The sequence below is a fragment of the Physeter macrocephalus genome, chromosome 14 (genome assembly GCF_002837175.3).
Source record: "Physeter macrocephalus isolate SW-GA chromosome 14, ASM283717v5, whole genome shotgun sequence".
In the NCBI taxonomy this organism is placed as follows: domain Eukaryota; kingdom Metazoa; phylum Chordata; class Mammalia; order Artiodactyla; family Physeteridae; genus Physeter; species Physeter macrocephalus.
In genome coordinates this window covers 26,170,006-26,182,978 of record NC_041227.1, presented here as the reverse complement: position 1 = coordinate 26,182,978, position 12,973 = coordinate 26,170,006, and the positions used below count along the sequence as shown (strand labels likewise).

The 12,973-nt window shown below is 42.9% G+C and overlaps 1 protein-coding gene and 1 long non-coding RNA gene across 2 annotated transcripts in view; one reads left to right on the top strand and one right to left on the bottom strand.

The window, feature by feature from the left end:
- The window catches only part of SNPH (syntaphilin), a 42,514-nt gene extending 37,695 nt beyond the window's left edge, over nucleotides 1-4,819 (bottom strand). The window contains exons 1-2 of the mRNA XM_028498188.1: nucleotides 4,554-4,819; nucleotides 4,203-4,309 (exon numbers count right to left, since the gene is read on the bottom strand). The gene's annotated coding sequence lies outside the window, so the exon portion shown is untranslated. The remainder of the gene's footprint in view (nucleotides 1-4,202; nucleotides 4,310-4,553) is intronic.
- A 284-nt stretch (nucleotides 4,820-5,103) lies between these two features.
- Nucleotides 5,104-7,428, top strand: LOC114487593 (uncharacterized). Its single transcript, XR_003682740.1, has 3 exons — nucleotides 5,104-5,219; nucleotides 6,517-6,710; nucleotides 7,365-7,428. It is a non-coding gene; the product is annotated as an uncharacterized lncRNA (long non-coding RNA).
- Nucleotides 7,429-12,973: the final 5,545 nt, after the last annotated feature.

Genomic DNA, 12,973 nt, shown 5'->3' with positions numbered 1-12,973 from the left:
AAGCTGCCCATCAAATGAAGAAACAGCCCCTGAGGTCCCTGGTGACCCAGATGTAGAAAGATCCACATATGGCTCAGAAATGCAATTCCATTAGGCCAGAGTTCTGACCCCAACCTTGCTGAGTAATCTTGGGTAAATGCCTTCATCTCTCCAGGGGTCAGGTGCTCCAGACAGGTGAAAGAATGACATGAGGAAGACGTTCCCAAGCCTATTGGATTGTTATAGGCACTAGACAGGCTTTCCAAGAGGAGCCTCAGGGTCCTGCCTCTAGAGGCCTCTGATGACGGGGAAGGTTCAAGCCCACCTGAGACAAAAGGATGGTTCCTTTGGAACTGTGCCACAGAGTGAGTTTGGATGGTGCCTCAGACTCTGTGGCCACTTTTTGGGTTGCTGGGGTCAAGAGCCAAGAACTGTTTGGAAATGTCCTAAGTTGGGTAGAACATTTATTATTATTATTATTATTATTATTATTATTATTATTATTATTACATACAAATTCAACACAGAAAATGGCATCACCCTCACCTTCCTGACCCACTGAGTAGGAAAGGCCATCCCCCCTCCCTGTCCCATTACACCCACATCAGTATTATCACAGCTCCTAGATGGTTCATCATACCTACACATTTAGATATTTGTCTCCCTGTTAGCCATGAGCTTCTTGAAACTAGGGACCGCCTCTTACTCCTTCCTTTATCCTGTGCACTTGGTCTAGGGCCCAAAAAATAAATAAATAATAAACAAAGGCTGATACATGTTTAGCTAGACAAGGAATCCCCTCCACTCCTGTTCTGGGATAAGGCAGCATTTGGGCCCTTTAGAGCCATAGATGCATCCAGCCCATTTGTGTCATGCAGAAGGAAACTGGCCGATCCAAAATCACTCCGTCAGTGAGAGGGCTTGGACTAAACGCAGTCTTTCCAACTCTCAGGACAGTGCATTTCCAGCTAAACTGTCTCGAGTTCTACCACACATTAGCTGTGTAACTCTGGGCGAAATCCTTTGCCTCACTGCCCTTGCTTCCTCACTTGTAAAATGGGTAAAATTGTAGTGCCTACATTATAGGATTGTCTGAGGAGTAAGTGAACCTGTGTAAAACAGAGCACAGGACATAGGAGGAGCTCAAAAATGTACCTGTCATGATTGTCATTCAATCCTGGCTGTTCTCCTTGGTAAAGGGGCACCCACCACCCATCAGCAAAGCAGAGCTCACAGTGCAAGGAAGACTTTCCAGCACTGACTTACACACTCTTCAACTCAGCAAGTCCCCTGCAACAATCCCTTTGGGGAAATGCCTGACCTTTTGTCAGGAATCCTTCACAGCTTTCCCTCCTCCAAAGCCCTATGCACGTGTGCAAGTGTACACACAGTTCACAGTGATGACAAGGGGAGGTTGTGAAACCTTTGCAAGAGCTCACCCTTTCAAGTCGATAGACCAGGTGTCAGATAACAAGTCTGCCACTTTGAGCTGTGCAGTCTTAGGCAAGTCACTCTCTCTAAGCCTCAGTCTCCTCATCTTTCAAAGTGGTATCATCTGTTATGAGGATTACCTGAAATATGTAATGGTCTGCTATTCCATAAATGATACTGAGAGTAATAATAGTTGTCTCATTTTTATTTAACAAAATCCACTTGACAAAATGTCAGAACCAGAAGGGGCCTTAGGGATCATGTGGTCCAGTCTTCTCATTTTATAGCTGGAGACCCAGAGGTCTTGAGTGGAGGTGTGATTGGCCCAAGGTCACACATTGAGGTGGTGGTGGAACAAGACCTGGGACCTGGGTCTCCTGATTTTTTGCTACATGTCCATTTTGGCCCATTTGATTCTCCTTATCTGCCCCCTCCCCGAAACACAGTTAAGTGGCTGGAATCACTCTTTTTCCATCCTCTTCCCTTCATGCTTATCTTTCACCAGCCAGAACCAACTGTTTGTCAACATAATCACACCCCCCAGGCACATCTAGTCCCTTCAAGCCTGACTTGAGGAGAAGGTAAAACAACTGTTGGCCCCTGGCAATAGCAATAATAACAGTAAGAGCAATAAATAACGACAGTCAACAACTGGCACAGTACCCTATACTTTAAAATGCTTTTCCCTACACTGTCAACACATTCTCACAGTTTCTCCCAAAGCTGGTTGGCTTAGGGACATAATTTCCTCCAACTTATTTGATTCAACACTTCCTGAGGACCCACTTTATGCCTAGCCATGGGCTAGAGATTGGAGACACAGAGAGGAAAAAGTCCATGCCTCTGCCAGAAGGAGCTCACAATCTAATGGGGATTGAGGGCAGGTGGGGACATAACAACTTCTTTCGGCCCAAATGGTGCAGCAGTAAAATGCCCTGCCCCACCCTATGGGGAGGCTTCTTTATCATGCTGTCAAGGGGCAGAATGTATCTTTGAAATAAACTGGAGCAAGAAAAGATGAACGAAAGGCTGAACGGGACAGCAGGAGGGAAGATAGAGAATAGAAAATACAGACACCAAAAACTTGACCTCCTTGTCTCATGGAGATTCTAATGAGAGATTCCTGGGAGGGCAAGGGAGCAGCAGGGGAATCCACGTGAAACCAGAAAGCCACGGCCCCTGCCTCCCTGCCAGCACATAAGATTCTGATGCTTCTGTTCCCTTCGGGACTCGGCCCTCGGAGGCCAAGATTTTCCAAACCCAGTGCTGGGCTATACATGCCTCCTTGGGACCATCACTGCTGGAATGACGTCAGCGCCCTTGCAGTGGAAATGTCTGTACCTCCTGATTGCTTCCTAGGCCCCTCAGCCTGGCAGCCCAACACACTCCAGCATTCATTATCCCCTGGCAGGGAACCATCCGCAGGGATGTAAAAGAGACCAGTGGGGTGGGGGAGGTGGGAGAAAACAGGACTAAGAACAGCCACCCCTTCTCTCTTCCTCCAGTCTATCTCCTAACTCCTGTGTCCCTGAGAACCTACTATGTGCCAGGCACAGGCACTATTTTAAGTGCTTTCATATATGTCTCATTCAATCCTTATATCAACCCTCTGAGATACGTACCCTTCTTCCCAGATTTACAGATGAGGAAACTGAAGCTTGGGGAAGGGAGGTAACTTGACAAAGGTCATCCCAGTGATGGCGCAGAGCTGACAATATAGGGCTGTCTGATACCTCCAGTTCCACGAGGTCCACACAGTCAATGTTTCACTTGAGAAGTCTCCAGTTGAAAAAGGTCAACTGAGGAAACCCCAATTATTTCATAGACCCAAGTTTAAATTCTGGGTTGCTTTAATAGGGATGTCCCCCTGACATGTAAGACCTGCTTGAATGGCATATTAAAATTGTACAGACCATCTAATCCAGCTCCTGAATTTAACAGATTAACAGACAGACACCCACGCCTACAGAATTTTAAGATGGCTACTTGTGGCCTACGAGCAAGCTAAAGGACTAGAACCCCAATCTCTGGCACTTTCCCTACCCGACCCTGCCTGCAGAGATCACCTTTTTCTGGGAAGCAACTCCAGCCCATCCCACCTGCAGACGGGCAGAGAAGGCAGAGGAGACAGGCAGTGTGTCGCCAGGCCTCTCCTCAATCTGCTGGGTTGAGTAAGGGAATATGGGCGCTTCCCAGGCTAGTAGGTGTTCCCAACAGCCCAGCTTCCTGCTGAGGGGCACAAGGAGAAACCATCACATCCCGTGGAGAATCCATGGAGACTGAGGCTTAGATCTCCTACTCTAGGGGTCATGGACATTTTTTTCCAGATCTACCGCAGGGCCCTGGTTCTTCTCAGGGGAGAATATGGGAAGAAAGCAGTCACTGGCACTTGACCTTGGGCTGGGTGTGGGGTTCCCTGCTTCCCCCACCCCCAGGTACTCTTGCTCCTCCTCCAAGAAAGAAAGAGGCTTAAATGTTTGCCAAATGCCGTAAGAGGAAAACGAATAGGAATGGGGTGATCCCTAAAATCCTCCAAATAGCCCACTTTGGGCATCTTCTCTGCTGCTACCAGCATCCTCTAATTAGTGAATTTCTAGGTGGTGGTGGTGGGGCGCTTCGAGGGATGTAGGGGAATGAAGGGATGGTAAGAATGAGTCACAGTTAACCCCTCCAAGGCTGGTGCCCTCTGAGGGATTCTACCGCAGAGAGCAGCCCCCGCCCGCCGGCCGCCGCCCGCCGCCCGCCGCGGTGCAGCGCAGGCCCCCATCCCTGCTCCGCCGAGGCCTCCTCACCTGAGTCCACTCGCCCTCCGCAGCCCCGCCGGCTCTCACCACTCCGGCCCGGCTTGGCGCAGCGCCTCTGCAGTCGCTGCTGCAGCTGCCTGGCCCAGATCAGCAACCTGCGGCGGTGGGGAAAACAGACAGACAGGGGCGGGTGAGCGCGGGCGGGGACAGCGGGCAGCAGAGTCCCCGGCCGCTGACAGCTGGGCCGCCGCGGACGGAAAGCCTGGAGGGCCGGCTGCCCGCCGGGCGCTCCGGCCGCTCCCCTGCGGGGCCCGCGCCTCCCCTCCCCCCACCCCGCACTTGGCACTCTGGGCTGCGGCGGCACAGCTGGGCGGTGGGCCCGGAGGTTCCTGTCATCACCTGCGGAGGCTTCCATGGCTTCGGCTGCCCTGCCCAGGCCGCCGAACTGCTCTCCGGAGCCCCTGCTGGAGGCGGCTTGCTGGGTGCTCGCCGCGGCTGGGGCTGCCGGGAGGGAGGGAGGGAGGGGAAGGGAGGGTGAGGTGGATGGAGGGGACCAGCCAGTCGGCGGCTCGCCGGCAGCTGCGTAAGCGGCCCGCTTCACTTTCCTTCTTAAAGAGATAGTTAGTGTCTTGCTCCAGAGGGCGCGGGAGCAGACGCCAGCATGCATGGAGTAGGGGCCTCTCCCACCTCCACACCCTCCTGTACTTAGACCTGGGCGGCGGGGCCTGGCAGAGAGCACGTTGGCCCACTGACAGGTCGTGTGACCCTGGGCAAGCCCCTTCACCTCTGTGGGCCTCAGCTTTCTCATATGTAACATCGGATGATGATAACAGTCTTACTCCCTGTCACACGGTTGGCTTAAATAGTAATTTGATCCGAATTCCTCTGAGAACATTTTTTACTCCTCAGATCAAGTACCTCTGAGTATTTAATGCAAACAGCACGCAGACTACTTAGAAAAATGATAGCAAGAATCTTAAATATGTGAAAACAAAAATGTTTTTCCTTGAGGTATTAAGATGGTGAATCATTGGAAAGATGGAAAGATATGAGTCACAACCTAAAGTAAGTGTTTATTATACACCTTTCCCTTCTGTGTCTGTCTTCCACCCACTATCACAGGGGAAGAAGAGGAAAAACAAGTGGGAAAAGTAAAGAAAACTGGACTCTCTGCCTAGCGTTTCCACTTCTAGCCCTGCAACTTTAGATAAGTTAACTCACTCTCTGGGCCTGGTTTCTTATCTGCTCCATGTGTGGGAAGTGGGGCTAAATGGAAAGGGGCTCCCTCCTTCTGAACCAGCCCTAACTATCTGATCTGTCATTCCTCTGCTCAAACCATCTGTCACTTCTTCCAGATCTCTGCTCAAATGTCGCTGTCCCAGGGAGGCCTTCCTTGACCACCCAAAATAAAATAGTGATTCCCTCCTCCCTCACTTCCTCTGCCCTAGGTTGCTGTATTTCACCACCAGATTGTATTTTTACTATTTGTAGTCTTTCATTATTACCCCCGCTAGAATGTACACTCCATGAAGGAAGGGACTTTGTTTTGTCTCCTGCCATATCCCCAGTGCTTACAATGGTGCCTAACACATATCAGGTGCTCAATAAATATTGACTAAGTGAATGAGAGAGCAAGCATGCATTGTGCCAGGCCCTAGTCTTCTATAAGAACACAATGCCAGATGCTATCCTCGTCTCTTAATACTTTTAAGTCCTAAAGTCTCTGTCTACTTTTGGTAAGGCTGTACTTGGTACCCTCCACCCTAAACTGAATTTTCCAAGAGAAGTATTTGTAAAGTGACTTCACCGACTTCATATCATGACCCTGCAATACTGGCCTGGTGAGAAATAGTTAATATTTACAATGTACATGAAAAAAATAATTATTTTTAATTAACTGTTACTTTTCAAAGTTAAATCTTTTTCGTAGCTCTGATCTGTGGTAAATCCATCACTCTATAACAATACATATAATTTTGCAACAAATGCCTATAAGTTTTTTTTGCATTGGTAATATTTTTCCCTCATTCAATTAACCGAATTCTCCTATCAGATGGCCATCATTATATTATGCTTTGTGGAAAAACATGACAGCAATCGTGGCAGAAATAGGAAATTGTAGTTGAAAAGGCCATGTGAAATAAGGCCTTCTGTGTAAAAGCAAACAAACAAACAAAAAACTAATGCTAAATTAGCAAGTTAATTGATGAAATGTTTTATCTGCCCTAAGGCCCACCTAAATTATATAAGTGACTTATTTACACTTAAAGCAAAACCAAAGGAAGCCATGTAATTGTTGTTTGTTTATCAGGAGATAATTTCTGAGATCCTTATTTTAAAAATATTTTTTGTTTGTCCTCAGGTTTTTTCCCTTGGTACTTAGAAGACTACATTTCCCAGAAATATCCACAAGGAACTTCACCCCACAAAAAGAGAGAGGACCTCTATCCCCATTACTCCCATCTGGGATGGTGTTAAGAATCTCTCCTCAGCAACATAAAGCGTTTGATTGAGAAGAAGAGAACCAATGTTTAGTTACAACATAAATTGTAACAAGTGAGTATTTTAAGCATAAAACAAATTATTCTAAAGAAATTAGTAGTTTTTGTTTTGTACACATTGGGAAATACTTAAATTTGTTTAGTTTCAAAAGCAATTTTGGTTCCAATTCTGGGTAAGCACATTCCTCCCACTGAATGCCACAATAAACCTGAACAAAATGTATGTAGCAGCTACTTGAGGACTCCAAAAATACTAGCAGGAAATTGGGGAAGAGGATAGAATCTGACATACGACTGACTAGTGAATTTACCAGTTTTTCTTCCTCTGGTATCCCCCAGCCTGGTCTGAAGGCAGCCCAAAACCTGGACTTGGGGAATCAACACAGAGAGCGTGCCCATGAATCTCCCTAGTTCTGACTTTAGGGTTAGGAAAGGAGACCCCTAATGCTGAGGGTGAGAGGGGGAAATAATTTTTCTTTTATTTTTTAATCTTTTCTCCATTATCTCATGAGTCAGCTCCCAGGGAATCCTGCAGTGGTTGCTGTGACATCAGGGACCCACAGATCCCTAAAACTCTGAGGGAGGAAAAACTTCTCCAATCGAGTATCTGTAGTCCTAAGAGAGTGTGAGCCTCTGCTGGTTTTTTGTTTTTATTTTTATTTATTTATTTTCTTTTGTCTTTTTCCGTCCTCCCACCATTTGGCTCCAGATGCAGGTGCAATTGTGGGGAGAAGGCAGCAAAACAGAACAGAGTAAATAAAGCTACAAGCTCCAGCTTTCTGGTGAACCCCAAAGAGGATAAACCAAATCATAATAATGATAATAATAGAAAAATAATGATTCCAGTTACTATTGAAGACTAAAAATAAAGAAAAAAATCTTGCAAGCAATCAGAGAAAAATGATGTGTTAATTACATAGGAATAAAGATGTGAATAACTGTGAATTTCTCAACTGAAACCATGAAGGGCAGGAGAAAAATGGAACAAGAATTTTAAATTGCCGACAGAAAAGAGCAGTCAACCAGGATTCTATACCCAGCAAAAACATCCATCAGGAATAAAAGTAAAATAAAGACATTCTCAGATAAAGGTAAGTTAAGAAAATTCATTGTCAGCAGACCTGCTCTGAAAGAACTGTTAAAGAAAATTCTTCAGACAGAAGGGAAATTATATTAGAAGGAAACTTAGAACATCAGGAAGGAAAGAAGGACACTAAAAATGGTAAATATTTGGGTAAATTTAATAAACTGTGCTCCTCTTGAATTCTTTAAAATATGTATGACAATTGAAAGCAAAAATCATAACACTGTTTGATGGGGTTTCAATGTAGGTAGATGTAATATATAAGACAATTTTGATTACAATATAAAGCAGGAAGTATAAAGGAACTTATATGGTACAAGGATTCTACACTCCACTTGAAGTGGTAAAATACTGATTCTGAGTAGACTGTGAAAAGTTAAGTATTTATTTTGTAATCCTTAAAGAAACCATTTAAAAATATCTGTAACAAAAGATATAGTAAAAAACAACAGATAAATTAAAATGGAATTCTAAAAAAAAAGTTCAAATATTCCAAAAGAAGGCAAGAAAGGAGGAAACAGAGGAATGAAAAATAGAGGAAACAAACAGTAAACAAAAAATAAAATGGTAGATCTAAATCCAAACATGTCACTATTTACATTAAATGTATAAACACCAATTAAACAGAGATTTTTCAGGATGGATAAAAAATGACTTAATTAGATGCTTTCTACAAGAAACTCACTTTAAATATAATGATATAAGTAAGCTAAAAGTAAAAGATGGGGAAAGATATACCATAATACGAATTAAAGGAGAGCTGGAATGGCTTAATATGAGAAAAAGTAGACTTCAAAGCAAAGAAAATTACCAGAGATAAAGAGAATCATTATATAAAAATAAAAGGGTCACTTCACAAGGAAGACATAATAATTGTAAATAATTGTAGAAGAGCTTCAAAATACATGAAGCAAAACTTGTCAGAACTGGAAGAAGAAATAGATTCACAATTATAATTGCAGACATGAACATTCCTTTCTCTGTAATCAATAGAACTAGTAGACAGACAATAAGCCAGGATATAGAAGAACTGAATAGCACTAACAACCAACTAGGTTCAATTGACATTTATAGAACATTCCACCTAACAACTGCAGAATATATTCAAGTGCCCATCCATCAAGACAGACCCTACACTAGGTCATAAAACAAACTTGAATAAATTTAAAAGAATCAAAATCATTTAAAGTATGTTATCTGACCATAATGAATTAGACTATAAATAATTGCAGAAAGGTAACAGGAAACTCTCCCTTGAAAATTAAACAACATACTTCTAAATAATCCACATGTCAAAGTGGAAGTCTCAAGGGAAATTAGAAAATATTCTGAACTGAACAACAATGAAAATACAACATGTCAAAATTTGTGCAATGCAGCTAAAGCAGTGCTTGGAGGGAAATATATAGCATTAACTGTTTAAAGAAGGTCTCAAATCAATTAAGCTTCCACCTTAATGAAACTAAAAAATAAGAGCAAAATAAACTCAAAGCAAGCTTCAGGAAGGAAACAATAAATATCACACCAGAAATCAATGAAATTGAAAAAGAAAGGCAAAGGAGAAAATCAATGAAACCAAAAGCTGGTTCTTTGAAAAGACCAATAAAATTAATAAGCCTCTAATATGATTTAAAAGAAAAAAGAGAGAAGATACAAATTAACAATACATGGAATGAAAGAGGAGTTATTACTGTGGACCCTGCAGACATTAAAAGGATAATTAGGGAACACTCTAAACAACTCTACACACATAATCACCAATTTAGATGAGATGGAACAATTCCTTGAAAAACACAAACTACTAAAACTCACCCAAATTGAAATAGATAACTGCATAGCCTTACAACTATTTTAAAAATTGAATTCATAGTTTAAAACATTCCAAAATACAAATCTCCAGATCCAGATGGTTTCATGGGTGAATTCTATGAAACACTTAAAGAAGAAATAGTACCAGCTCTACACAGTCTTTTCACAGAAAAATAAAATAGGAGGAAACACTTCCCAAGTTATTTTTATGAGGTCAGTATTTCCCTGATACCAAGATCAGAAAAAGGCAGCACAAGAAAAGACAAATACAGACCAATATCCCTCATGAACACAGATGCAAAAATCCTAAACAAAATACTAGCAAATCTATCTGAAAAGATGATCAACATCATTAGTTATTAGGAAAATGCAAATCAAAACCACGAGATATTACTTTATACTCACTAGGATAGCTATAATAAAAAAAGGGGCAATAGCAAGTGTTGGCAAAGATATAGAGAAATTGGAACTCTCATATATTGTTGGTGGAAATTTAAAATGGCACAGGTACTTTGGAAAACAGCTTGACAATTCCTTAAAAAGTTAAACATAGAATTATCATATGACCCAGCAATTCCACCCCTACATATACATCCAGGAAAGATGAAAACATGTATACATAAAAAATTATAAACTATTGTTCACAGCAACATTATTCATTATAGTCAAAAAATGGAAACAAATCATATGTCTACCAACAGATGAATGGATAAACAAAATGCATATCCATATAATGGAATATTAATTTGGCCATTAAAAGGAATGAGGTACAGATACATTCTACAACATAAATAAACATTATGCTAAGTGAAAAAAAGCCAGAAACAAAAAGCCATATGTTATACGAGCGACAGAAAGTGGATTACTTGTTGCCAGGAGTTGCGGGGAAGGAGGGAGTGAAGAGTCATTGCTTATGAGTATGGGGTTGCTATATGAATGATTTAAATGTTCTAAAATGAGATAATGGTATTGGTTGCATAATACTGTGAATATATGAAAAACCATGAATTTAACACTTTATAAAAAGGGTTTTTTAACACTTTAAAACTTTTATTATATGTGAATTATATCTCAGTAAAGCTGTTAAACTATATTAGCAAATTGAATCCAGTGATACATAAAAGAAATAATATAGCATGACCAAGTAGAGTTTATCCTGGATATGTAAAGCTGGTTAAAAATTCAAAACTTGGTTGGTGGGCTTCCCTGGTGGTGCAGTGGTTAAGAATCCGCCTGCCAATGCAGGGGACATGGGTTCGAGCCCTGGCCCAGGAAGATCCCACATGCCGCGGAGCAACAAAGCCCACGCACCACAACTACTGAGCCTGCGCTCCAAGGCCCAAGAGCCACAACTACTGAGCCTGCGTACCACAACTACTGAAGCTTGCACGCCTAAAGCCTGTGCTCTGCAACAGGAGAAGCCACGACAATGAAAAGTCTGTGCACTGCAATGAAGAGTAGCCCTGCTTGCCACAACTAGAGAAAGCCCGCGCACAGCAATGAAGACCCAACACAGCCAAAAAAAAAAAAAAAAACTTGGTTGGTGTAATAGTTAATAGTCTAGAGAAAAACCTCAGGATCTAATCAATTCAGAAAAAGCATTTAACAAATTTCAACATCCACTCATTAAAAAAATATATAAAACCGGACTCCCTCTTGCGAGAGCACCGGAATCACAACTAACTGCTGAACAATCATTGACAGGAAGACACTGGAACTCACCAAAAAAGATACCCCGCATCCAAAACAAAGGAGGAGCCACAACGAGATGGTAGGAGGGGCGCAATCACAATAAAATCAATTCCCATAACTGCTGGGTGGTGACTCGCAAACTGCAGAACACATATACCACAGAAGTCCACCCACTGGAGTGAAGGTTCTGAGCCCCACATCAGGCTTCCCAACCTGGGGGTCCAACAATGGGAGGAGGAATTCCTAGAGGATCAGACTTTGAAGGCTAGCAGGATTTGCTTGCAGGACTTTGACAGGACTGGGGGAAACAGAGACTCCACTCTTGGAGGACACACACAAAGTAGCATGTGCATTGGGACCCAGTAACCCCATAGGAGACCGAACCAGACCTACCTGCTAGTATTGGAGGGTCTCCTGCAGAGGCAGGGGGTGGATGTGGTTCACCGTTAGGACAAGGACACTGGCAGCAGAACTTCTGGGAAGTACTCCATGGCGTGAGCCCTCCCAGAGTCCACCATTAGCCCCACCAAAGAGCCCAGGTAGGCTTCAGTGTTGGGTCGCCTCAGGCCAAACAACCAACAGGGAGGGAACCCAGCCCCACCCACCAGCAGACAAGCGGATTAAAGTTTTACTGAGCTCTACCCACCAGAGCAACACCCAGCTCTACCCACAACCAGTCCATCCCATCAGGAAACTTGCACAAGCCTCTTAGATAGCCTCATCCACCAGAGGGCAGACAGCAGAAGCAAGAAGAACTACAATCCTGCAGCCTGTGGAACAAAAACCACATTCACAGAAAGATAGACAAGATGAAAAGGCAGAGGGCTATGTACCAGACAAAGGAACAAGATAAAACCCCAGAAAAACAACTAAATGAAGTGGAGATAGGCAACCTTCCAGAAAAAGATTTCAGAATAATGATAGTGAAGATGATCCAGGACCTCGGAAAAACAATGGAGGCAAAGATCAAGAAGATGCAAGAAATGTTTAACAAAGACCTAGAAGAATTAAAGAACAAACACCTAGTAGAATTAAAGAACAAACAGACAGAGATGAACAACACAATAACTGAAATGAAAAACAGACTAGAAGGAAGCAACAGCAGAATAACTGAGGGAGAAGAACGGATAAGTGACCTGTAAGACAGAATGGTGGAATTCACTGTCGTGGAACAGAATAAAGAAAAAAGAATGAAAAGAAATGAAGACAGCCTAAGGGACTCTGGGACAAAATTAAACGCAACAATAATCGCCTTATAGGGGTCCCAGAAGGAGAAGAGAGAGAGAAAGGACCCAAGAAAATATTTGAAGAGACTGTAGTTGAAAACTTCCCTAACATGGGAAAGGAAATAGCCACCTAAGTCCAGGAAGCTCTGAGAATCCCAGGCAGGATAAACCCAAGGAGAAACACGCTGAGACATATAGTAATCAAATTGGCAAAAATTAAAGACAAAGAAAACTTATTGAAAGCAGCAAAGGAAAAACGACAAATAACATACAAGGGAACTCCCATAAGGTTAACAGCTGATTTCTCAGCAGAAACTCTACAAGCCAGAAGGGAGTGGCATGATATATTTAAAGTGATGAAAGGGAATAACCTACAAGCAAAATTACTCTACCCGGCAAGGATCTCATTTAGATTCAACGGAGAAATCAAAAGCTTTACAGACAAGCAAATGCTAAGAGAATTCAGCACCACCAAACCAGCTCTACAAAAAATGCTAAAGGAACTTC